The sequence below is a fragment of the Terrapene carolina genome, unplaced genomic scaffold, assembly GCF_002925995.2.
Source record: "Terrapene carolina triunguis isolate 2854851 unplaced genomic scaffold, T_m_triunguis-2.0 Scaffold68, whole genome shotgun sequence".
Classification (NCBI taxonomy): domain Eukaryota; kingdom Metazoa; phylum Chordata; order Testudines; family Emydidae; genus Terrapene; species Terrapene triunguis.
Window position 1 is genome coordinate 45,915,155 of NW_020664419.1, and position 25,687 is coordinate 45,940,841.

A 25,687-nucleotide genomic window follows, 5' to 3' on the forward strand; every position below is an offset into this window, starting at 1 on the left:
GTGTGTGTGTGTGTGTGTGTGTGTGTGTGTGTGTGTGTGTGTGTGTGAGACATAAATGTAGTGATGCAAAATCATGGCTACATTGTGATTCAGCTGTTTGCAATGACTGGTCCAAGTGAGTTTGGACCACTCCTAAACCATTCGTACAGCCCTATGTAGAATTCACTTTTACTCTCCTCCTTGTTGACGCTGACTGAAATGAAGATTATTTATGACCAAATCTTGGGAGTTGCTGAGCACCCGCAACTCTCAAATACAGAGCAGATTCAGGGATCAGGATCTTAGGGATTCTTCTCCCACTCATATACAGGGAGTTTAATCAGGGAATTTTCCTTTTCCCATCCTCCTACCCCCTTAGGACTGATAGGAGAGAGACCTTTCTCCCTTTTATACTCATTCATATCTTTGAAATAGTATGTAAAATAAAGTAGATCTCCATCTTTAACCTGCAAAGGTCAGGTGAATGTGGAAAAATCAATCTCTGGACTCGTTTACTAACCCTACTCATTATCCTCTCTCATAGTTGTTAGAAGTACCTAAGGGAATAACACCATATCATACACTTTATATAACTAACAGAGTTAAGAATAATCCTTTTTAAAGATGTAGCTGATGTATAAAGTGTTCTGCACTTTGTGGGTGTTATTGAGAAACACAAAAGGTGTTATTCATAATGCCTCTTTTACTGAAAAATGCATGTTCACTATCTTTGGCGTCAGCTGTTGTTAAAAGAAAAGCTGCAGATAGAGCAAAAGGGCAAAAGGGTGACATCTGGCATAACAGACTTTCTAAGACGATTTTTGGCACAAAGCCCGCATTAAACGGCAGAAGCAGGGGAACAAAATGTATTGAAATAGAAAGAAAAGAGCGGATAATGCAAAATTGATTTCTAATCTTTAGCTATTGCAGATCTGTCAAAACTGGTCAAATTTTATATTTTATTTTTTGGTGGTGTCTTCAAGTGGACTGTCATCAGGGCTCTAAAAGACCCAGAAAGCATTTTGATGTGTGATATTTTCTCAGCTTGACTACATCTTCACATTGCAGTATGCCCTAACTAAGCTACACTTGATTTCACCTTTTCTATTTTCACCTGAATAAGTGATATACAGAAGCTTCCTCCTCATGACTAGATCTCATACACTTCATTTGTTTGAATGGTTGCAAAATGAAATGCATGAAATGCTGCTTGAAGTGGTGCCAAATCCATTTGAACAAACAGTGCCATGGAAACTATGATATGGGTGTCCTTGGAGAAAAACAGCATGTACATTTCCTAGAACCAGGGAAAGAAAGGAGATAGAAAGATATTGATGTTAGAATTAATAAAACTACTTAAGAGGCAAGAGCAATTTTAAAAAACATATTTGGTTGAGCCAAGGGCAGTACTAGAAATTTCATGGGCCCTTTTCTTTTACTCTGTTATAGCTTTTTTTGAGCTCACAAGTAAGTAGGTGCGTGGGGAGGGGGGAGGGGGAGAAGGTATTAATTCTGAATGATCGATAATTCATTGCTTGACGGTTACCATAAGCCAGAGATTGGCAACCTTTGTCACGCGGCCCGTCAGTGAAAGCCACTGGTGGGCTGGGACAATTTGTTTATCTGCAGCGTCTGCAGGTTCGGCCGATCACAGCTCCCACTGGCCTCGGTTCGCCGTCCCAGGCCAATGCTTTCCCTGACGGGTGTGCCAAAGGTTGCCAATCCCTGCTGTAAGCTGATTCCGCCAAATACTGAGTGACTGATTCTTTTTGTGCTTGTCAATGCATAGACACAGGCTGCCTTTGTCTGTTCGCTTTGAACACACACATTTGTGAGGGCTTGCATATGATTGCTACTTTTCTGTTGAGAAATCATTCCTGGTGACTGGTCTTGGACACCATTCAACTGTTATTTAATTTGAACTGCCACTGTCTAAAGAGACCATTTTCCCTCTATGTTTCCTTGTATTGAGTTAAGAACAACCCGGGTGACCATATTTCATCTTCGATTCATGCAGGAAAGTCTCATTTTTATCAATGGGACTTGTGTGAGCTGATTGAGAGCAGACAGTGGCTTTATCCGAGTCATTCACCGTAGAAAAAAAATCTGTGTTTCCTTGCATAATTTATAAACCTCTTGTGTCCTGCCATGCTATGAAACCCATTTCAAAGCAGCTAGCCACCAGGTGACTGTGTGCGTTCATTCTGGAACCAAGAGTGATTGCTAACTGGCTTTCAGTCCTTTTCTTCCAGACAGCCTAAGTGGATGCAGAACCCTAGCTCTGTCCCTGCATCTAGGCTTGTGTTAGGATAGTTTATTGCTTTAGTTCAAAGTATTTGGGGTGATCAATGAGAGCTTTACTATTGACTCCAACGGATGCAGGGTCAGACCCTTTGGCTATACTAAATTTGTAGTTAGGTTTTTTTCCCCTTGATTTTGTGTTTAGACTTTGTCTGACCATTAGGTTCCCTTCACTTTGGTAGGTGATAAAAGAGGTCAAGGTTCATGACTTATACCCTAGACTAGATATCCCTCTGGAATCAGTTTCCTGGAGGAAGCCCTGGGGACTTGGGAGCCTTCAAAAAGCTTTCTTGTAACAAGGTACAAACAACTCTTCAGGTCTTTAGGAGTTAGAGAGATATTAGGGGATAGCTGGAGCATGGGGGCTTTTATACTCTTGCTTCTAGCATACTGGAACAGAAGGGCATGTGCAAGGTCCCCCTAGAGCTTTGAAAGGGGTTCCATTTCATTTCCACAGAGGATAAATTTCAGTTTCATTGTTTCATTGCTGCTCAGCAGGGTACATGATGTCACGTCGTAGATCTGTGGAAGTTATACATTCAGAGGCCAGCTGTAACTTTGGTAAGGTGTCTCTTTTTAACATGCTTTAAGGAAACTTGGAAAAGCGAGCTCACTTTTACAACACTGTGATACACTGCTCTGTCAGATTAGCACATGCTTGATGTGTATCACAGACCAAACTCTTTCTGTCAATTCTTGGATGATTTATTTTGCACTTCTCTATATAAGCACCACAGTCTAGACCTATGTTTTATAAAACAGGTAAGGAAAGATTATAAACTGGACTGTTTCAGTGATATATCATAGTGCACTATTCATCTGGGGAAACAATGAAAAATTTATCCTCTGTGGCAATGAAATCAGAAGCCTCATCTTAGTTTCTTGTGGACATCTGCCCACAATCCAACAACAACATAACATCTGGCACATGTTAGTGGGTTTTATTCATCACTGCTCAGAGAAGCTCAGGACAGGAGTAAAAAGGCTATTGCAAATCATTGTTGGATGCTGCTGATAGAAATTTGTAGATAAGCTTTTACAATGACCCTAGGTGGTGTTATTAGTTCTTCAGATCAACAGAATTACCTGCCTTAAGAAAAAAAGAATGAAAATGTGATATGAGTATCTGAAAAATTATGTCATTGCTGGAATCCAGCCTTGGAAATCAGCAGATAAAGAAGGCACCTAGTTACATCCTCTGCACTAATGCAGAACTCTCCTCTAGTCTATACTAATGTCCTAAAGTATTTTATATACAACTACATCTTTGCTCTATGGGAGTCCTGAGATGTTATATCAGTCACACTAGCCATGCTTGAAAAAGGCACTGTAACATAGAAAAGTAAAACCTGTGGAAAGTTAATTCAGTTTCTCTCTCCTCTGGATTATGGAGAATAATTCCAATTAGCCAGCCCAAAGAAAGCTGGGAAGACCTGTCCACTTGAAAACCTTCTCAAACTGTCTTTTCATCTTTTCCCTCCCACTCTAAATGCAATGTCTTCAATGAAAGTCATGCAAGTAAGTACTATGAGCAATATCTATGAGATCCCTGCATATAACTGTATTTAATTGGGGTTGTTAAACAATAGAAACCCATTGGGTGCTATAAATGTTTAGAAATGGATAAAGTTTAAGGCAGGCAAAACTCTTCTATGAACCGCTAGTATTCTGAATGTGGCAATTATTTTAAGAATATTGGAAGCATTTGGACTCGAGCATTGTCTCCAGTTGTTAATGTTCATAACTGCAATCATAAATGTCCAAACTATTGACATGTTTTTGTCAAAGCGGGTCATTTGTACAACCATCCACAGCCAGATCATCCACCCCCTGGCACAGAGTTAAGAGAGGAAAGAGAGTGCAGCCTAAGCAATTTTCATCCAAATATAGAGCTAATTAGTCACATGGGCAATCTGCAGCATCAACCCTGAGAACTATGTTGTGCACTCAGCCTCACACTGCTGCTGCACTCTAAGGGCTTCATCCTGCATAGGGAACCATGTAGGCAGACCCCTGAGCCCCTCTGACTTCAGGCAGGTTCTGTGCAGGCAAAGAAATCGTATGCAATTCTCTATTCAGGATTGGGGCTGAAGGCAACACTCTGGGGATCTAGGCAGATGGACAGTGTGAACTGGGAGAGCCTGATCGGTGCATTGTTTTGCTTCATAGTCCTGACAATGTGTCTTAATGGCCTGGCACATTAGCTCTGTCCTGCCTAAGCAGAAATACCACGGTTTAATTCTCTTGCTCACCCTTCCCTTAGTTACCATATAATCTGAACAAAGATATTCCCCAAACCAATCCTTAATCTGAATACTCCTGGGCCCCTGATAATCCCTTTTGAAATAAAAAGTGCACATTAAAAAAAAAGAAGATTCCATAATTATTCAGCAGAGGAAAGTATAATCTGCACATTCTTTTCCCAGCAAATCTATGCAAACATGTGAACAGCAGACAAGGATGGTAATTCTATATAACACTCATGGAAAGGTCCTTTAGAACTTAATATGTGTTAAACCAATATGGTTTTATAGATATTACATTAAAAGCCTATAGGGGAAGAATTTCAAAAATGGGTGCCTAAAGTTAAACATGTAGGTCTTTAAATAAGTAGCAGGTTTTCAAAAAGAGTTGAACTCCCATTAGCTCCCATTGTCCAAATCAGGAGTAATTCTGTCAAGCTCTGTGGAGTTACCCCTGTATAAAACCAGGTTAAGGGGGAGAGACTCATGTCCTATGCTTACAATAAAGATTAAAATCAGGTAAGACTGATTTTTAGGTTATAGACTAGTGCTGGTTAAAATTTTCTGTTGAAACAGAGATTCATCGAAAAATACTAGTTCAAAGAAAGCAAGTCAGCGTTGAGAAACTTTTTTTGAATCACAGGCAGATTCTGATAGAAACCTGGCTCGTTCCCTGCCAGGGCTTCCAGGGTCTGTGGCTCCAGGGCAGCCCTGCATTGCAGACTGGTCTGGGACAGACAGCCTAAGGAGTCTAGGGTCCATTGCTCTGGGACAGCCCCGCCATACTTCCTGTGTTTCCCTCCATGACAGAGACACTAGGTGGCCCTAGTCGGTGCTCGACTCCTAGCTCTGCAGAAGAAAGCTTTGAAACCTGAGAACCCTGGCTCAAGCTGGAGCTCTGAGGGCTTCTAGGTTACCTGCCAGGGAGCTAGGAGGCAGGAAATCCTGGGATGGGCTTCAAAGGTCTGTGGCTCCAGGGTACCAGCTCTATTCAGACTACCCTAGAACTTGGGATCCCAGGGCTTCCAGACTCCTGGGCCAACTGGCTCCCTGAGCTGCCTAATTACTGCAGACTGGTAAACCAGCAGTCCCATAAATTGGGCAGCCCTGGGAGTTAGCTAGCCTGTGATTCTGGAAATCCTGGTGTCCCCAGACCTAGAGCAGATGGCATGGCGGAGCTGCCTCAGAGCCACAAATATTGGGATCCTCAATTTCACCACTGTATTAGCATTAGCTGCAGTGAATGTCAGTCTCAGTTAGCAGCTGTTAGTCCCAGGGAGCATATTTCATTTCAGAAATACCATGTGTCTGTGTTTCTGAAATTTTTTTTTTAGGGATTTCCAGTTCTTGAGAAATTAAAAAAAAACAAAACTTTTTGTCTGATTTGGATTAAACCAAATTTCAAAATCTCAAAATTTCTTGCAAATTGAAAAGCCAGAGTTTTGGCAAGCTGTAAACCGGACATTCTATTAGAACATGTTTTATAAAAAGCCATCACTTCATTGTTTCATCAGTGAATCTTATTCATTCCAGCCTGTGGCCCCAATGATAGAAACATTTGACTCATTCAGAGATGCAAGCTTTCTGCACTTAAAAATCACTGCCTGTCTTTTAAAGGTGAACATTTTCCTTTTATTAATTCCACTTTGCTGCCTCTGGTATAGTTCCTTCCTCTGAATCATTTTCATCAGTATCATAGAACTTTTCAATTTTCCTATAGATTTACATCCTTCTGACTGCCATCTCAAACTGCAGAGATGTCTGCTCACTAGTAAAAGTTCACATTCAGAAAAATTTCCCGAAGTCTCAGAGTTTTGAGAGAGATCTTACTAACAAAAGAGTCAGGAAGCAGGTGAGTTCAATTCTATTCTATTCTACGTTGCTTTTCATATTGCCTTCATCATTGTAGTATTGGAGTGCTTTCCAGTAATGCATTAAACAACTTATAACATTGCCCTACAGGTTTTTCTGCCTAAGGTAGGAAGTACTAGTACAAAATTACAGGGAAAGGATGAAGTGGGGAAAAGCTGTGGTAAAGCAAATGTTGGGACCAGTGACATATTTGTTAGGAGAAGACAATGACAAGATAATGAAGAGGCTCATTAATCAATTATTGCCTGATAAAAACTCAGTAGAGTTTCAGTATGAGGCCCCTGAAGTTAGTAAAATTGGTTACTGGTTTTGTGGGCTGGAAGAGGAGGAGGAGGATGTGGTACCATAAAATGGTAGCTGAGACAAGGAAAGCAAGAGTGCTCCTCCTGGGAGTGATCCAAACAATATCAATTAAAAGCAGGACAAAAATCAGGTGTCACTTTCTCTTCCTGATAAGCACCACCATCCACATCAGAGACTTCCCATAAAGCTAAATGTATGACTTATTGTGTTTGTTAATTAAGGAACTTACAGGGGAGGAGTGTGGTGTATTGAAAACTCTTAAATTTACAAGTTCCCACTGCAGGTTTGTAAGGGGTTTCCTAGTCCTGCTTGAAGGCTAGGAGGATCTGTAGGGAACTATGCCATCTGGATCTTTTGTAGTCAGTCTGCAAAGAGCCAGCCTAGATCACGGTGGATTGAGCTAGGCCCTTTTCCTTAGAAAGCAGCCTGTTTTGTCTCTCTCTGGTTTTGGTATTTGTGTGTTATGGTTCTGGATTCCAAGAAATAGTGTTAAATTGCAACATTACAGAAAGAGTATTTTATGCTTTTATCTAACTTCTCTGTGTGCATGCCATGAACATAACAGTTATGAGCTCAGTTTAGGCCACATTGAGCTGAACATTGCAATTAAGACATTAAAGTGTAATGCCTGAGAAAAACCATGATAGCTGCTGGGGCCTCAGATTCTAGGGCCATGTGATGGGGTCAGAATGTCAGGAGATAAGTCCAGTGTAGAGAAGCATACATGGGAGTCATCAGTGCAGAGGTGATTGTTGAACTTTATATGAGAGGATGAAGGATACCCAAGGATAGGCTGTAGAGGGAATAGAGAAGAGGGACACACATAAAGCCACAAATGACTCCAACAGAGACAAGAAGTGAAGGACAGGATGAACTGCCAAGTTCACAATTATAATATAATGCTTTATCTGTGTCAGGGTATGTCTACACTGTAATAAAAAACCAGCAGCACCTCAGTAGGCTGATTTGGGCTCACGGGGCTCAGGCTGCAGGGCTAAAAATTGCAGTGTAGATGTTCAGGCTTAGGCTGGAGACTAGGCACTGAGACCCTTTTCCCTCAGAGGGTCTCAGAGCTCAGGCTTCAGCCCAAGCCCAAGAGTATACATTGCAATTTTATAGCCCCACAGCCCATGCCCCACGAGCGTCAGTCAACTGACTCGGCCAGATACAGCCATGCAGCAAGTCTTTTATCAGAGTGTAGACGAGCCCACGGTGGCCTTAATAAATCTACAGCATTAATAAGAGTTGCACAACTCTAGCCTGGGCAATAAATGTACCCATGAGTTGGTTTGGTGTATGGAGCTTTTAGAACTGAGGTGACTATATTTTGTTATAGTTCTTTTAAGGTCTATAACATTCTGTGAGGTCAGTTAAAGATGGAGACGGTACCAAGAACAAAGTGGGCTGGCTGTAGCTTGTAAATAATGATCCACTAACTTGATTAATTTTGAGTTATTTTGTTTATTCTTGTGCTCAATTGTTTCTCCACATTATTGTTGGAAGTTAAATTAATTGTCGTTCATTAAAAAGGCATGATTAGCTTAATTGCATTTGAAGACATAACAAGAAAATCACTGGTGACAAAGATGGAATTGTTTTCTTGGAAACCTTTACAAACAGAAGGACAGGCAGCATGTCAGAGATTGCTAAACAGGAATTAATTCAAGAAAATGTTGTAATTTTTTTCTTCACAACAGCTACCAGAATATGCAAAAGCCTGTTACAGAAAATAAATAGAAATCATGTCAATATAAAGAACTGATAGAGGGCTGCAATATAGTATTATGAACTTCCCCTTCCCCCCACGGCTGGGTGGCAGGTGGGGGTGGCTTGAGAGAAAGCTTGGGGGAATGGAAAATGGGGTGAGGTTGCCTGTCACCAGCACTAGGAGAGGCAGGCGTTGCTGTGAGAGGGCTCTGGTTGCATCAAAGTTTGTTGCATTTTTAGACAATGTGGTTTTGCCTCATTCCTTCAGATGCCCCTGATGGTACAATATATAATTTCTGAAGAAATGTTGAAGAAAAAATTCCAATATGAACTCTCTGCAGGTCATGAAAACATGCCACAGATTGCACTGCACGATTCATGGAAGTGGGATATTAAGTATTGTGGAGAAGGAAGAGCCAATGTACTGCTGGTTAGTGCTCAGACTAGGTGGCCAGCAGCGCTATTGCACGAGAAACATTTTTGCTGCTCAGATTATGGAAGATCATTTGTCTGAAGAGTTTGTTTTATGGATAATGGTTCACAGTTTGTTTCTAAGGAATTTCAGATTTTCCTTAGGAAAAAAATCTGTAAAATACACTAGATGAGGTATTACTCGGTTTCAAGTGGGTTTGCAAAACATTTTGTGCAGACACTTGTATGCGAACTAGAGAAAAAAAAATAGGATAAGCCCTGAAACATTGTATTGTAAACATTCTTTTATTGGATAGATCAACACCACAGACCACTACACAGCAAACTCCAGCAAAGATATTTCTTAAACATCAATTAAGAATATTTGACCTGTTTAGATGACTGAAGCAAAGAACTATATGAAAACATCAGTGTAAAACACCAGCAATTTACGCCTCATATATTTTTTTAAGCAACCCAAAGCAAAAGACAGCAATTTTAGAATCAAATTCATGCAAATATAGTACAGAAGAAACCCCACTGTTGTACCAAACTGTGCTTCTTTGTCAGGTCCATTTCCTCACACTGACCCATCCCATGAAGGAGATGCTGTCACGAGGCAGGGTTATGAGAAGGAAAGCCAAATGGATGTGTGTCAGGCCCTTGTTTAATGCTGCTTTTCAGAGGTGCAGAATGCTAATGATATAGCTTTTGTGTGCTCTGGAAGGCAGCAGATGAGCTTAATGAACTGGACTTAACCATCCTTCTTTCCCAACAAACAATGCCCTCAGTTATGCCATTGAACCCCTTTAACACCTATGGGATTTCATGGGTACAGCTAAGGGTAGAAATTGCTGCATTGCTGCACAAGAACTAGATGCATGATCTACATCTTCCTCTCAAATATCCAACATCAGCCACTCTTGGAGAAGATACCAGACAAGATGGACAATTGCTCTGCTGTGGTATGGCAGTAGTTACATATGTATTTACGGCAGGACATATTTCCATTTTATACAAATAAAATTATTTTTCACCTATTTACACCATCACTAACAACTTCCCCAGGGGAGAGGATGAGTCAATGAAAAGCATGAGAACGTGCACAGAGAGTGAAGAATTTTTAAATATAAAAATCCTGCGTACATAAATTATACATTAAAGTGCATTCTTGGGGGAAATAAATTTGGGAGGGAAAAATGGGCAGAAGTCTTCTTTTGGCTACACTGCTTAAATCTAGAGTAAAATTTGCTGAATTTACTTTAATATGTGACAAGTGTAACAGAGATCAGAATTTAGGGGCAAATTCTGGAGAAAGGAAGAAAATGAGAAGTGTCTTAGGGGAAAGAGAATGAAAAAATCACACAGAGTACACCTGGATTAGAGCCACTTAAGACAACAAAAGCATTTCTGATGACAAAAGAGAATATAGAGATTATTGAAAATCCCATTGTAAATCCATGCTCTACAATAAAACCAGGTATTTTGGCAAGAAAACCCTCTATAAATACTCTATTCTTAGTATAATAGGAATTTCAGTGAAACATCCTATTATATCCAGCATGGATGAATTTTTTGGATGATAGGGTCATCTAGGGAAGGGAATCATAAATTCCTTTGTGTTCTGCATAATGACAAGCATACTGTTGGTGCTCAACAAATAAACAATTGATGATAAAAATATACTATTAAACAGATCTTAGTAATTATTGACTCTCTGTAATCAAATTTCATTGGGTACCACATATCCACAAAACATCCCTTTGCTTAACAAGAAGCTTGAACATCCCCTTCAGTGGGAATTCTGTGGAAAGGGGCTAAGAAAGAGAGAATCTTAGCAAAGCTTTCCTCACATATGAAACAAGTGAGAATCATAAACATCCAAAGAATAGATGGGGAAGAGAGAAAGGGACAAAAGAGCAATGATAAATTCAGTTCAGTGAGGCATGTACTCATCTCAACTTTATAAGTTGTTATATGCTCCCCTCTCAGTTCTCAAGGTGGCAGAAGTGAATCTTCAGAAAGGATCTGAATGAGGCAAATGAAGTGACTTGCTAAACAGAATATGGAGGGCTTTCCAATCACAAATGGTAGCAGTGGAGAAATCACAAAGATGCTTGTAGGAAAAGAAGACAAATAAGTGTGTTTGTTTGTAAACACTTTAAATATGGTCACATTTTAAATAATATTTTTGTACTGTAATTATTTAAACCCTGATTTTTTTTGGAGACATATTTGTGCAGGGAGAAATATTATAATATTTAAAGTGCACATGACAATATTGTACTTATGGAATTGGAGGCACAGATATTTATGCCTGAAAAATGGGCCACTTTCACAGATGAAAGGTGTTAGCCAAGGCAGTAGAGTAGAACCTCAGAGTTACAAACACCAGAGATACGAACTGACCAGTCAACCACACACCTCATTTGGAACCAGAAGTACACAATCAGTCAGCAACAGAGACAAAAAAAAAAAAAAAATCAAATACAGTGTTAGAGACATAAATGACTAAAAAAAATAAAGGGAAAGCAACATTTTTCTTCTGCATAATAAAGTTTCAAAGATGTATTAAGTCAATGTTCAGTTGTAAACTAGTGAAAGAACAACATAACGTTTTGTTCAGAGTTATGAACATTTCAGAGTTATGAACAACCTCCATTCCCAAGGTGTCCATAACTCTGAGATTCTACTGTATATCTTTCTAACAGCATTACTATGACTGCATTGTGACTGATTTCACAGTACCAGTCGAGATTGGATGATACTGTGATATCTCTTTTGGAAGCATAACTTTTAATACTTTTTGTTAATTGGTTTATAGAAATTCTACTCATATGTCCAAAGCAATACATTTTAAGCGAAATTTTCATTCCATTTGTAAGAAATGAAATTATGTTTATAATCAAAAGCAAAAGCAACATAGGGCCAAAATCACTCCTAATTCAACTCCACTAAAGTTAACAAATTGTTTTTCCTATGATAAAATACTATAAACATATATAACAAAGTGCTTATATTTCAGGAGAAATACCTTTAATCACTCATTTTACCTTCTGTTATTCTTTCAGGAATTTGGATTACAAGGCTTAGAAGAAAATATCCTAGATGGGTAAAGTGATAGACTCACTAGAATAGAATATTAGAAGTTAACTCTAAAATAGAATATATACTCTAAGTTAATACTGTGCTGAACATGTCTGTTGCCAGAAAGTTTATATATGATGTTTTGCCTTTATGGTAAAGCATAGCTCTTGTGTATGTCATAAGATTTATAAAGACATGTTATAGTATACCTGCTGAATGTATCTGTAACCCTTCTGCCAGCTGCTGTCCACAGCAAGAAGGGCCCAGTTTAATATCTTGCGGTTCCTCTTAACATTACAAAACAGAACTGGCTTGAGCCGCCACCCAGAAATCTGAGAAAATTAAACACCACTACTGTGTACCTCTAGAAGGCAATATTTTCTCATTCGCAAGTACTGAGTCTGTGTATATCAAAAGAAAGCTTTTATTAAAAGGGAGAGGGAGGTCAGAATTAATTGGAGAAAACACCACATCAATGATTCAAAAATATGTAAACATAAGTAATATGTAAATCTGCAGTATCTTGGGCAGTATTCCTTTTCCTCGTTTTTTCACCCTGCAGTGTGAAAGTCTGATGGACAAATGTCCCTTTAACATGACGCTGTCCTTTCCCTCCACTGTACCCCACTCACAGTTAGTTGTCAAAAGTCAGCAAAGTCCCAGAATTCAGAGATTCATTCTGTTCCCTTCTCACCCCAGAACGGGGGTGGAGGTCCAGCAATGCCGATGCTGCTGCTTATTGCTGTCACTGTTGTCTCTGAGTCTGGTTGGCACTCGCTGCTGCCCCTACCTCTAGCTGCCAGGCTGTGTTCTGAGGTTCCACCACTTAACCCAGTTCTTAGTGATTTCAGTTCTCAGTTATTTCCTGGATAGTGTGGAACCTCACTACTGCTGCATCCTCTGTATTGTCTTTCATTGCAACATTGTCCCCACACCAGGTCTAAGGTTCAGTCCTCTAGACTTGCTCCTCACTAACTTCCCCACTAGCCCTAGTGATCACTGAGCAGAAACAAGGATTCTAAATTGACTTTGATCAGCTCCAGCTTTAAACACCGGGGGTGCGAAGTGGGGGAATCAAACGATATCTAGGACTCTTTAAACAGAGTCCACACCACCAGTCAGAACGCCAGTCCGCACCTACCCCCTTTCTGACTTTCACTTAGTACTACTTAGTGAATGAGGCTACACTGAGGGAATATTAAGTACAGTTCTGCTGTTCTTTAATAATATAGTAAGGATAATAGCATTTCATTACTCCAGCATTGATTATTTAAGTGAATTTTAACCAAAAAACAGCCAAAACTGATCACTTTAGCAAGCCAGGTCTGTCTGGTGAGCACCTAGGTAAAATAGGTATGTCCATGGAAATGCAGTCTTCTCCAGAGATCTTTTCCCCCAGTTCATTAATATATGGCAGGGGAGAGCTCATTCAGACTTTGGCTTATATGTGCACTTGCCCACAAAGGATATTTTTTGCTGGTCTTTGCAATTACTGCTCTAAATCCAAATTCTAAAAAGAATCCTAGAACTTAAAATGAATGACTGAAGACAGCTATGATTATAGACTTTGTTACTCGTAACCTTATTTTTTTAAATTGGTATCTTTGCATCTCATAGCCTCTATGTATACAAATAAAAGCATATTTTTAGTCAAAGTTTCCATTCATTTTAACTTTTTCTGGGTAGAATGAAAGCTATCTACACAGTAGTTTAATGAAAATTACTGTTGTGTGACGATACTTATAGTTCCACTAATTCTCTATTCATTTTTGAGTATGTCAAACATGAGTGTGTAGACTTATATTCATTTTGAAAATGTTACATGTATCATATTACATGCATGATAGTCTGTGCGTACACTTGCATGCAAAGAATCCAGGCATGCATATATTAATTTCAGTAGGATTTGTAGGTACAAGCAATGTAGCTTTGGATGAAGGTTTTACATTTACCATATTGAAAATCTTACCGGAAATTGACAATTACACATAATTTGGTCCATTATGACTAAATTTAAAAAAGCAAAAAACTAGATCCAGTGTTGCTAGCTTAGCTTGTTTTCATTCTCTTCTAAAGATGTGAAACACCAAGTATGTGAAAAGCACTGTTTTATGCTAAATGAAATAACATCATACTAGGAAACAAGTTAAAAATAGGCAGCTCTTAAGTGAAAAATGATGATAAGCATAAAGTAAACAGAGCAAAACATTGTGTTCCAGTCTTAGTGGAAAATATTTTTTTTGTTTCAGATTTAGCTACCCTTGGTAAAATATGACTGTAAATGTTAAGAGTGTCCTTTCTTATACTAAATAACACTATATAATAGATTCAGTATTTTGTTTCCCAAATCCTAAGTAAAAGAAATTTATAACTGCACACCATTCCTAGAAAATGTAATTACATTTTTATTATGATCATATTGTACCCTGCCAGACTGAAGTTCATGGACTGTGTCTTCGTTCTTGAGTTACAAAAAGGTATTGATGTTAGTTTATTCTAATACAAATCTACTTGATGTGACTTCTCCTGTTGAGGTTATCTCCGAAGACACATAGGTGAAATGCACTGACTTGATATCAAACAATGCAAGGCCAATTCAAAATACAAGGAATAGAAAGCTACTTCTGAAAGGTATTCACGAGCCTCTTTCTTCAGTTTGAAGAGAAGAAGAATAAACAGTATATTTTACTTTTAGAAAGAAAGGCAAATGCAACTCTAATCCCCCACTTTTTCCATAAAAGTCAAATTACTTTTCAATGATGACACTGGTTAGTCTCATAAGCATAGGTGAGAGGTCGCAAGCCGGTGATACCACATTTTATCACCATGAAAAAATAAATCAGTTATCATGTAGCAAAAGCAAAATTAGTTAGTGCTATCATACTTCCTGTCTGTCCCTGAGTGTGCATTTATATGATCACATGTTCTGGAATTGTATGACTCTATGCCTATCTGCACAGAGAAAATCAAAGAAGATGTGGTATAAAGATTTTATTGGCCCTCGTTTGAGATGGCCACACTAGTCACAAGTGGTAAAACAGGGCCTTTATTCTCAGACTTCAATGGAACACACAGTACACTTGCTTTTAACCCTGGCAGACCCCAGATTATAAAACATTGTGAAATTTTTGTATCTAGAAAGCTATCTGAGGTCATTACTGGAGGTGTTTTCAGTGGATCAGTTATGATGTGTCTCTACTGTTGCACCCTTGCAGGTGAATTGCAGGTTCACTGACATTTTTACAAGCTCTAAAAAATTTATATATTTTTTCTGTAAAATTATGTCAGAGTACATGATGGTGTGGTATAAAGGTATTCTTGGCAGTCATGTGGATTGGTTTGTATAACAGCAGGCTTGTGCACAGTGAGGGTGGAAGGACCATTTCCCCAGATGCTTCCTAATATCTTAGGGGCACTATATGCCCTGAGAAAAGCATGGAGGGAACAGACCCTATATTTACTTGATTACAAGGAGTACAATTGTGGTTTGATCCTTAAATGGGCCACACAAGATATAGAAATGTCACTGCACAGCTGTGAAAATGCCAGACATGAGCTGATCCTCAATGGATTACCAATGCCAGGGCAAAACAACAACAACAACAACAACAAAAAACAGCCCGCTCCATAAACCATTATAAGTGGGTTTGGAAGGATTTGATTTTTATTGGTAAATGTCGATAAATGGCGATGTCACTGTACAAACACAAACCAACTAAAATATTTCCACTGATACGCATCGAAATTTACAGATACAGAAAATAAGAAAAATGCTGCTTGAGAACTTAATGGAGTTTGATTTAAGGATATTTACTTGTACATTTTGCCATGTGATGTTGACAATTTGTGTTTTTATGGTTATAAAGCTTTAGTTTTTTGAATCCCAACATCTACTTCTTTAAATAATTATTGTCTGATCCCCCAATAATTTTGTGCAACTTTGAAAATTTAAATAGATAAAAATCTAAAAAAAGTTTAAAAATAAACATCAATATTATCCATCAAAATTGAAAATAAATCAAATTCTGACAAGCCTATTTATAAGACATATCATAGCCCAACCCATCAACCTTCCCCCACTCCAAAGGCCCAAGAGCAATAATGGGGTTTGCATCCTGTTCTGAAGGTTAAAAAACCCAAGCTCTCTTGGACCAAGGAAGCAAGCAAGAACCAAAGTGGATAGTCCCAGAGATAACACATGACAAGTGTCCCCCCTGGCTTCTATATCAAGAATGGTCTAGATTAAAAGATTCTACTGTCCTGAGCTTTGGCAGTACAACATGGGGAGAGAGGTGCATAGTGAGAACATACACTGAATATCTCATAGAAATAACCTTTCATAAAAGTAAGATCTGATTTTCTTTTTAAAACATATAGGACTATTTTTGATATCACTTTCCTTGTAAAACCAGGCTCCCTTAATTAGCAAGAGTCCAGCTGTACAGGTCTCAAAGAGGCTAGAATATATATATATAAAATCTTTGGATGGCTCAGTGTAAGCCATGGATACATCTAAGGGTAGAGTTTGACTCCTAAATTCAGTCATACTGAACAAATTGTAATAGAGACCACTGAATACAATATACTTACCTATGTCCAGGAGCTCTTTTAACCAAATGATGAATAAAACTGTAGTAGTTCTTGCAGGATTAGATGCTTCTTTTAACCCTGCCTGAAACCAGAAAGTGAAGAGGCAAATGTTTAACTGACACTTTTGAAATCTCAAAGTGGCAAGTTCAGTTTTAACTGTAGGCAAAAGGTTTGATTCAGTTCTTACATAATCCAAACTGGTTTATACATGGACTTGTGATTAAGGCACTGGACTGGGACTCAAGAAACTCCATTGACCTTGGGCAACTCACACTCTCTGTATGCCTCAATATCTACCAAATGGGGGAAAATACCTCCCTACTTCACAAGGATGTTATGAGGATAACATAATGTTATAACATAATGACATGATAACATCATTGATTAATGTTTGTGAGGGGCTCAGATACTCCAGAGTTGGGGCAATATAAATAGATAGATAGATAGATGTCATTTGCAATATTCAGTTTGGAAGGGATATATTAAATCCTGCATCAGGACACAAGACAACCTCTAACTGAGAGGTAGGAAGACATTTCCTTATGCATTGATTTTCCTTATTTTGCCATTTCAGAGATTCTCTAATCTTCTCTGAAGCATCTGGTACTGACCACTGTCAGAGACAGGATAGCGGACTCAATGGATCACTGGATCACTGATCCAGGATGCCAATTCTTATGTTCCTAACTAGACATATCCCATATTGATGTACAGTTTTAGTTTTTCTCTCCATGTGAAGAAGTCCCATTCTGTCTCTGCTCCTGAACTCGCTGCTTCTGTCCAATGTCACATCTTCAACTGTATGCTCTCATACATCTCTTCCTTGATGTCACATCACAGTTGAGATTCAAACTCTCCAAAACAGAATTTACCATTTTTCCTCTTAATTCTCTTTCATTTTGTCATCTCTGTGTCACAGTTGCTCTACTATCAACCTGGTTTGTCATGGAGAACATTTAACTCTCCTTCTCTCCACATCCAAGTTTTCATTGTTTTTTCCTGTATATGATAATCAAAATCTGGCCTAGCTCCTTCATCTCCAGTGCTAAAGTCCTTGGCCATATCTTGGCCATTCTCTCAGCTTAATTGTGGGACCTCTCCAGTTTCTCTGCTTCTCCACACCTTTCATTATTAAAATGAAAATCATTTTCCTCTTCTACTACTCAGACCATGCCGTCCAACTCTTATTACCCCTTTACTGTTTAGTATTTACTGAAATCCCTCAAATGCAAGCTACTTGTATTCACCTTCAAGCCCATGTATCCTCTTCTTTTGTCTTGTCTTCTATTTCTCCTCTACCTTTTGTTCTCTACTGTAGCCCATAAGGCCATTTTGCTAGTTTGCTATATTGCATTATATGTTTTCTTTTGGTTTGATTCATATTATTTTGTTATCATATTATATTATTAGTGAATTCGGGTATTTTCTTGGGTTTTGTTTATGTGGAATTCCAGTTTATGGTATTCAGAAGAGTTATTCATGATTATTCATAATAGTTGGCTGTAATGCAAGTAACCTACAGGCCTGTATCCTGTATGATTATCTAGAGCAAGTTAGTATAAGTGTTTGTAATCTTTGGCATAGATAAATGGCCTATCGGTCACCCCTTTTAACTTTGGAGAACTGAATGGGGAACCTAACAAAGAACTGAATCTGTTTACCTTAAGTCTGGAGCAGACCGGTAACTGCAGTGCACACCACAGAACATGGAAGTTATGAGTTAGGCCAAGGGTAATGGTTTTGGGAATGAGATAATCAATATTAATATGTATGAATATGTGTCATAATATGTTAACCTATAGAGTAAGTGTACCCGAAGATTTATGTGGGTGAGGAAATAAGATATGGGCATGGTAGTTTGGGCCTAGATTTTGGCAGTGGGCAGTACCGGGACCCTATAAGGGGGCAAACAACCATGCAGTAGGGGTCGCTTTTTCCTATCTTCCATCAAGCTATCAGCTCAGCTTCACAATAGAGCCTAGCTACTCAACACTTGAACCTAACCCCTACCAACTTGGGAAGCCTGGACCATCAGTTCCTCGGGCATGCCAGAGTCAAGGCTGGTCCTCTGTCTCCTACTACCAGGGCTTCAGGGAAGGGTGTGAGTATGCTAGCTTAAGTAGTCTTTTAGAACAGAAATGTTACCACCAGGGGTCATAGAATTGTATTACTTCTTTATGACTCTGTGTTTTATAGCGTTTATGCTTCTTTCATTTATTTTAATAAAGATCTTAACAAGGTGGTGTTATCCTCAGTATAAGTGTCCTTGCCATACACCCCGAGAGTCCCCTGACGATATTGAACTCTCTGTGTTCTCTATCCCTGTAGCCTGAATTAGGACAAGTACCTAAAATATCTTCTGATCAGATCAGTGGCGAGACAAAATAAACTAGCCCATAAATTCAGGTCAACACTACTCTTCTTCATCTCCTTCAACTTTCCATTTTTAGTATATCATCATTCAGATCTATATGAATGGACTAAACACCCTCTCTCTGTTCCTGCAAAGTCTTTCTCAGAACTCACTTTTTCTCAGAAATCCTTCCACCTTGTTCTTGTTACCACTATTCTACACATGCTTTTCCATGTGTCCCGTGTCTTGTCTTTGTTTCTTTTGTCTGTCTTGTATTACAAGCTCTTCAGCTTGTACAATGTACTTACATTTATGGTGCTATATAAATGATTAATAATAATAATAATTAATAATACCATCTGGACTATTAAGTAGTAATAACCCTGTAAGCATCAGCCTTTTAATTTGCAGATAATTATTTCATAAACTGCAATAGTGGTGAACAGAGGAGAAGAGAACAGAGGGAGTTTGCCTGGGCAATCGCCTGGGGGAAGTTCCCACAGAGTTTTTTGCCTTTCAGGCATCTGTGAGCAGTAAATACAACATCTGAAGAGGCTCTTAGAAGGAAGACAATATGGATAGTGAGCGATCAGCTGTTGTGACCTGCACAGGATGTGCCATGTTTGTCTTTCTCCCAGAGGATAGAAGCAATTTCATCTGTACGAAGTGCAAGCTGGTCTCCATATTGGAAGAGAAGGTTAAAGGACTAGAGTATCAACCCTGCATCGCATCAGAGAAAATGAAGACTTTCTGGATAGAAGTTAGCGTTTGGTACTGCAGGCACTGCATGCTGCAGTGCAGAACGGGAAAGAAAATTGGCAGCATGTGACCTCTAGAAGAAGAAAGAGGAGAACTCATATACCCCCCAATGCAGATGGAGGTAAGAAACTGTTTTCAGGCTCTCTGCATAGGTACTACAGTGGAGAATGGTTTGGAAGAGTCATCTGCGGGAAGGGATCAGGCCCATCGACCGGAAGGCATGGGATGCATTTTCCTAGGGATGGGGGTTCCATGACCACTACTTCCAAGAGGAGGAGACGGGCTGTCATAACTATAAAGGGAAGGGTAACAGCTCTCTGTGTACAGAGACTCCAAATCCTTTTACCTGTAAAGGGTTAAGAAGCTCGGGTAACCTGGCTGACACCTGACCCCAAGGACCAATAAGGGGACAAGATACTTTCAAATCTTGGGGGGGGAAAGGCTTTTGTGTGTGCTCTTTGTTTTAAGGGGTGGTTTGCTCTTGGGACTGAGAGGGACCAGACATCAATCCAGGTTCTCCCCATCTTTCTAAACAAGTCTCTCCTATTTCAAACTTGTAAGTAAAAAGCCAGGCAAGGCGTCTTAGATTTACTTTGTTTTCTCAACTTGTAAATGTACCTTTTTACCAGAGTGTGTATCTTTGTTTGCTGTACTTTGAACCTAAGACAGAGGGGGGTCCTCTGAGCTCTTTAAGTTTGATTACCCTGTAAAGTTATTTTCCATACTGATTTACAGAGATGATTTTTACCTTTTTCTTTAATTAAAAGCCTTCTTTTTAAGAACCAGATTGATTTCTCCTTGTTATAAGATCCAAGGGGGTTTGGATCTGTATTCACCAGGAGTTGGTGAAAGGAGGGTGGGAGGAAGGAGGGGGGATGGTTAATTTCTCCTTGTTTTAAGATCCAAGGGGGTTTGGATCTGTGTTCACCAGGGAATTGGTGAAAGGTTTCTCAAGGCTTCCCAGGGAGGGAATTCTTGAGATGGTGGCAGCGGACCAAAGCTAAGCTGGTAGTTAAGCTTAGGAGTCCTCATGCAGGCCCCTACATTTGTACCCTAAAGTTCAAAGTGGGGATACAGCCTTGACACGGGTGGTGGTTGTTGGGGACTCCTTCCTAAGGGGGAAAGAGTCATCTATCTGCCATCAAGACTGGGAAACTCAAGATGTGTTCTGCTTGCCTTGAGCTAGAATTCAGGATGTGATGGAGTGTCTGCTGTGACTAATCAAGCCCTCAGACTGCTACCCCTTCCTACTTCTCCACGTGGGCACCAATGGTACTGCCAAGAATGACCTTGAGTGGGTCACTGCAGACTATGTGGCTCTGAGAAGAAGGATAAAAGAGTTTGAGGCACAAGTCATGTTATCGTCCATCCTCCATGTTGAAGGAAAAGGCCCAGGTAGGAACCATTGAAATGCGAGGTTGTGCAGGTGGTTTCGGAGAAAGGGCTTTGGATTCTTTGACCATGGGATGTTGTTTCAGGAAGAAGGATTGCTAGGAAGAGATGGACTCCACCTAATGAAGAGAGGGAAGAGCGTCTTCACAGACAGGCTTGCTAACCTAGTGAGGAGGGCTTTACACCAGTGGATGGAGATCTAAGAATTAGAAGGGGATCTAAGAATTAGAAGGGGAAGTAGAAGTGGGTGGCAACCTGGGCAGCAGTGACCATGAGATGGTCGAGTTCAGGATCCTGACAAAAGGAAGAAAGGAGAGCAGCAGAATACGGACCCTGGACTTCAGAAAAGCAGACTTTGACTCCCTCAGGGAACTGATGGGCAGGATCCCTTAGGAGGCTAATCTGAGGGGGAATGGAGTCCAGAAGAGCTGGCTGTATTTTAAAGAAGCCTTATTGAGGGTGCAGGAACAAACCATCCCAATGTACAGAAAGAATAGCAAATATGGCAGGCGACCAGCTTGGCTTAACAGAGAAATCTTCGGTGGCCTTAAACACAAAAAGGAAGCTTACAAGAAGTGGAAACTTGGACAGATGACAAGGAAGGAGTATACAAATATTGCTCGAGCATGCCGGGGTGTAATCAGGAAGACAAAAGCACAGTTGGAGTTGCAGCTAGCAAGGGATGTGAAGGGTAACAAGAAGGGTTTCTACAGGTATGTTAGCAACAAGAAGAAGGTCAGGGAAAGTGTGGGGCCCTTACTGAAAGGGGGAGGCAACCTAGTGACAGATGATGGGGAAAAAGCTGAAGTACTTAATGCTTTTTTTGCCTCAGTCTTCACAGACAAGGTCAGCTCCCACACTGCTGCACTGGGCAGCACAGTATGGGGAGGAGATGAGCAGCCCTCAGCGGTGAAAGAACAGGTTAAGGACTATTTAGAAAAGCCGGACATGCACAAGTCCATAGGGCTGGATGTAATGCATCTGAGGGTGCTGAGGGAGTTGTCTGATGCATTTGCAGAGCCATTGGCCATTATCTTTGAAAACTCATGGCGATCGGGGGATTGGAAAAAGGCAAATATAGTGCCCATCTTTAAAAAAGGGAAGAAGGAGAACCCGGGGAACTATAGATGGGTCAGCCTCACCTCCGTCCCCAGAAAAATCATAGAGCAGGTCCTCAAGGAATCCATTTTGAAGGACTTGAAGGAGAGGAAGGTGATCAGGAACAGTCAATATGGATTCACCATGGGCAAGTCATGCCTAACCAACCTGATTGCCTTCTATGATGAGACAACTGGATCTGTGGATACGGGGAAAGTGGTGGACATGATATACCTTGTCTTTAGCAAAGCTTTAGATACGGTCTCCCACAGTATTCTTGCCAGCAAGTTAAATAAGCATGGTTTGGATGAATGGACTATAAGGTGGATAGAAAGCGGGGTAGATCATTGGGCTCAATGGGTAGTGATCAGTGGCTCAATGTTTAGTTGGCAGCCGGTATCAAGCAGAGTGCCCCAGGGGTCGGTTCTGGGGCCGGTTTTGTTCAACATCTTTATTAATGATCTGGATGATGGAATGGATTGCACCCTCAGCAAGTTCATGGATGACACTAAGCTGCGGGGAGAGGTAGATACGCTGGAGGGTAGGGATAGGGTCCAGAGTGACCTAGACAAATTGAAGGATTGGGCCAAAAGAAATCTGATGAGGTTCAACAAGGACAAGTGCAGTGTCCTGCACTTAGGATGGAAGAATCCTATGCACTGCTACAGGCTGGGGACCGACTGGCTAAGTGGCACTTCTGCAGCAAAGACCTGGGGATTACAGTGGACGAGAAGTAGGATATGAGTCATGAGTGTGCCCTTGTTGCCAAGAAGGCTAATGGCATATTGGGCTGCATTAGTAGGAGCGTTGCTTGCAGATTGATGGAAGTGATTATTCCCCTCTATTCGGCACTGGTGAGGCCACATCTGGAGTAATGTGTCCAGTTTTGGGCCCCATGCTACAGAAAGGATGTTGACAAATTGGAGAGAGTCCAGTGGAGGGCAACGGAAATTATTAGAGGGTGGGGCACATGACTTATGAGGAGAGGCTGAGGGAACTGGGCTTATTTAGTCTGCAGAAGAGAATAGCGAGGGGGGATTTGATAGCAGCGTTCAACTACCTGAAGGGGGGTTCCAAAGAGGCTGGAGCTAGGCTGTTCTCAGTGGTGGCAAATGACAGAACAAGGAGCAATGGTCTCAAGTTGCAGTGGGGGAGGTCTAGGTTGGATATTAGGAAACACTATTTCACTAGGAGGGTGGTGACGCACTGGAATGGGTTACCTAGGGAGATGGTGGAATCTCCGTCCTTAGAGGTTTTTAAGGCCCAGCTTGACAAAGCCCTGGCTGGGATGATTTAGTTGGGGTTGGTCCTGCTTTAAGCAGGGGGTTGGACTAGATGACCTCCTGAGATTTCCTCCAACCCTAATCGTCTATGATTCTATGAATATTTAAACATATAATTAAATAGTATAATTTCAAAAAAAGAAAATATTTCCGGTTATTAAAAATTATATAGAATATCATATTTTGTCTTAGCTGGGGCTTTTCAGTAACAATTTGAATTTAGATCACATGTAAAATATGATATTAATAAAATGATACATTAATAAATAGTAATCATAATATGTTTGACCATACCCAATGTCGACATTGGAAAAAGTGATGATGACAGATGAATGAAAATTGCCACCTGTTATAACATAATACATGAAAATATATTTTCTTACTCTATATCTCCCAAGACAAAAATGTAGAATTGTTGCTTGCAAATTAACTGTAAAAGAAGGTGGAATGATTGGCTGAATTACCTCTAATGTCACAGTGGCCTCACATAAGAGTTATCCTAACTGTAGACCTAACCCTGCCTGTAGCCTGTATAATCATAACAAGTATATACAAGTTTAATTACAAACTAATGTATTCAGATATAACCTAAGCATAAGATGTCAATGAATTTTGAGCAATTTTAATTAATTTTAACTCATAAATGAATTATGGTACATATTTATAAATTTACAGAAAATGTATTTTGTGCTCAATGAATCAGTGCTATAAGTTTCAGGAAGATCTACTTTATTTTACATGCATAACAAAAAAGCTTGCATCCCAGCTTTAAATGCAAAAGGGAATTTATCCTTAACTATGAACTCACAGAATGAGCTTCCATAATACAAGCATTATGGGTAAAATATAATGTAGTGGGTTCCAGTTTATGATTTTGTGCACATGCAAAGACTTGTGTGTACACTTTTGAAGCACTAACACCCACGTTCGGACTTACTACATTTACACACACACAAAACTGTTTGTGTGCACCAGCTTCATGAACAGATGTTAGTGACTGAAAAAAACAGGTGTGACTATTTGCACATGCAAAAAAGACAGTTATACCCCTACTCATATTGAGCAGCAACTTAAGGTCTAAATTGTCCCACTGAAAGTCAATGGGGCTATTTGTGGAATATGGTGCTACTCAGTGTGAATAAGATTATCAGAATCGGGATCAAAATGAGGCCAATATTAAGTCCCTTTGAAAATCAAGCTGTTAAAACACATTGTAAAGGGTAGACACAACATCACTGAGGAAGTATTTCTAGATAATTTGTTTCCAAAATATGGTATAATACAGATAATTTATTCAAAAACTCTATCTCTTTGAGTCATTATTGTTTCAAAACTTATAAATGTTACTTTAAAGAGCCACTGTGAAGAAAATAGAATTTCATAAGTAACCAAAGCAGCCTTGCCATTGAATAGCATTTTCATTTATTAGTGAAGCAGCACGAATACATAGAACAACTTTTTTTAAGTTTTAGATAAGTCATCCCATCAAAGACATCAAGATAAGAGGAATCAATGTGCATTGTTATTTTGACAGGGCACATTTTCCCATTATTTAGTTTACACATCTTCTGAAGAAACAGAAAACAATCAAATGCTTGTGGTGATAATACTATGGATACAAGGTGGGAAGCCTTGTACTCACATCAGAGGACAAGTTAACAGTGTGTTTCTTCATACTTTGCTAAAAACTTCTTGTTTAAAACAGATTGTTTCATCAAATTCAAGTTATGTTTCTGACAATTACCATAATCTTCGATTTGCCCTCGTTATGTATTAACTGTTCAACCTTTGTTCTTTGATAACTCCTAGACTTGGTTGAATGACTTAAATATGGGGCCAGATTCATCAGTATTTTCTAGCAGTGCAAAACAGCTGCAAACCTGCCAGAACTGGGTGGTTAAACCTGATTTATGGTTGCTTTGCCATCTCATCTGATTTTATATCTACTTTGTGTTGCCAGGGTTGCATGAAGTAGCCAGAGAATACTAGTAAATCTGGACTCTAATTTACAATATTAGTTATACTTACAAGCAGGCATGGGGAATGGAGAGCCTGATCTGCAATCCTTGCTAATATAGGACCTGATTCAAAGCGAGAGGGTCTTTCCATTATTTTTAAAGGGTTTTGGATTAAGGTCTTGAGCAATGCTTACTCATGTGTGTTCTCTTTTGGGAGCTAATGTGACTATTTGCTTATAAATATGACTTACATGAGTCAGCATTGCAGTATCAGTGCCATTATTAGCTGAAATCACCCTTAATAACTAGATGCACTGTATTTCAGAATCCAACTTAGTGGCAGAGCGTGCT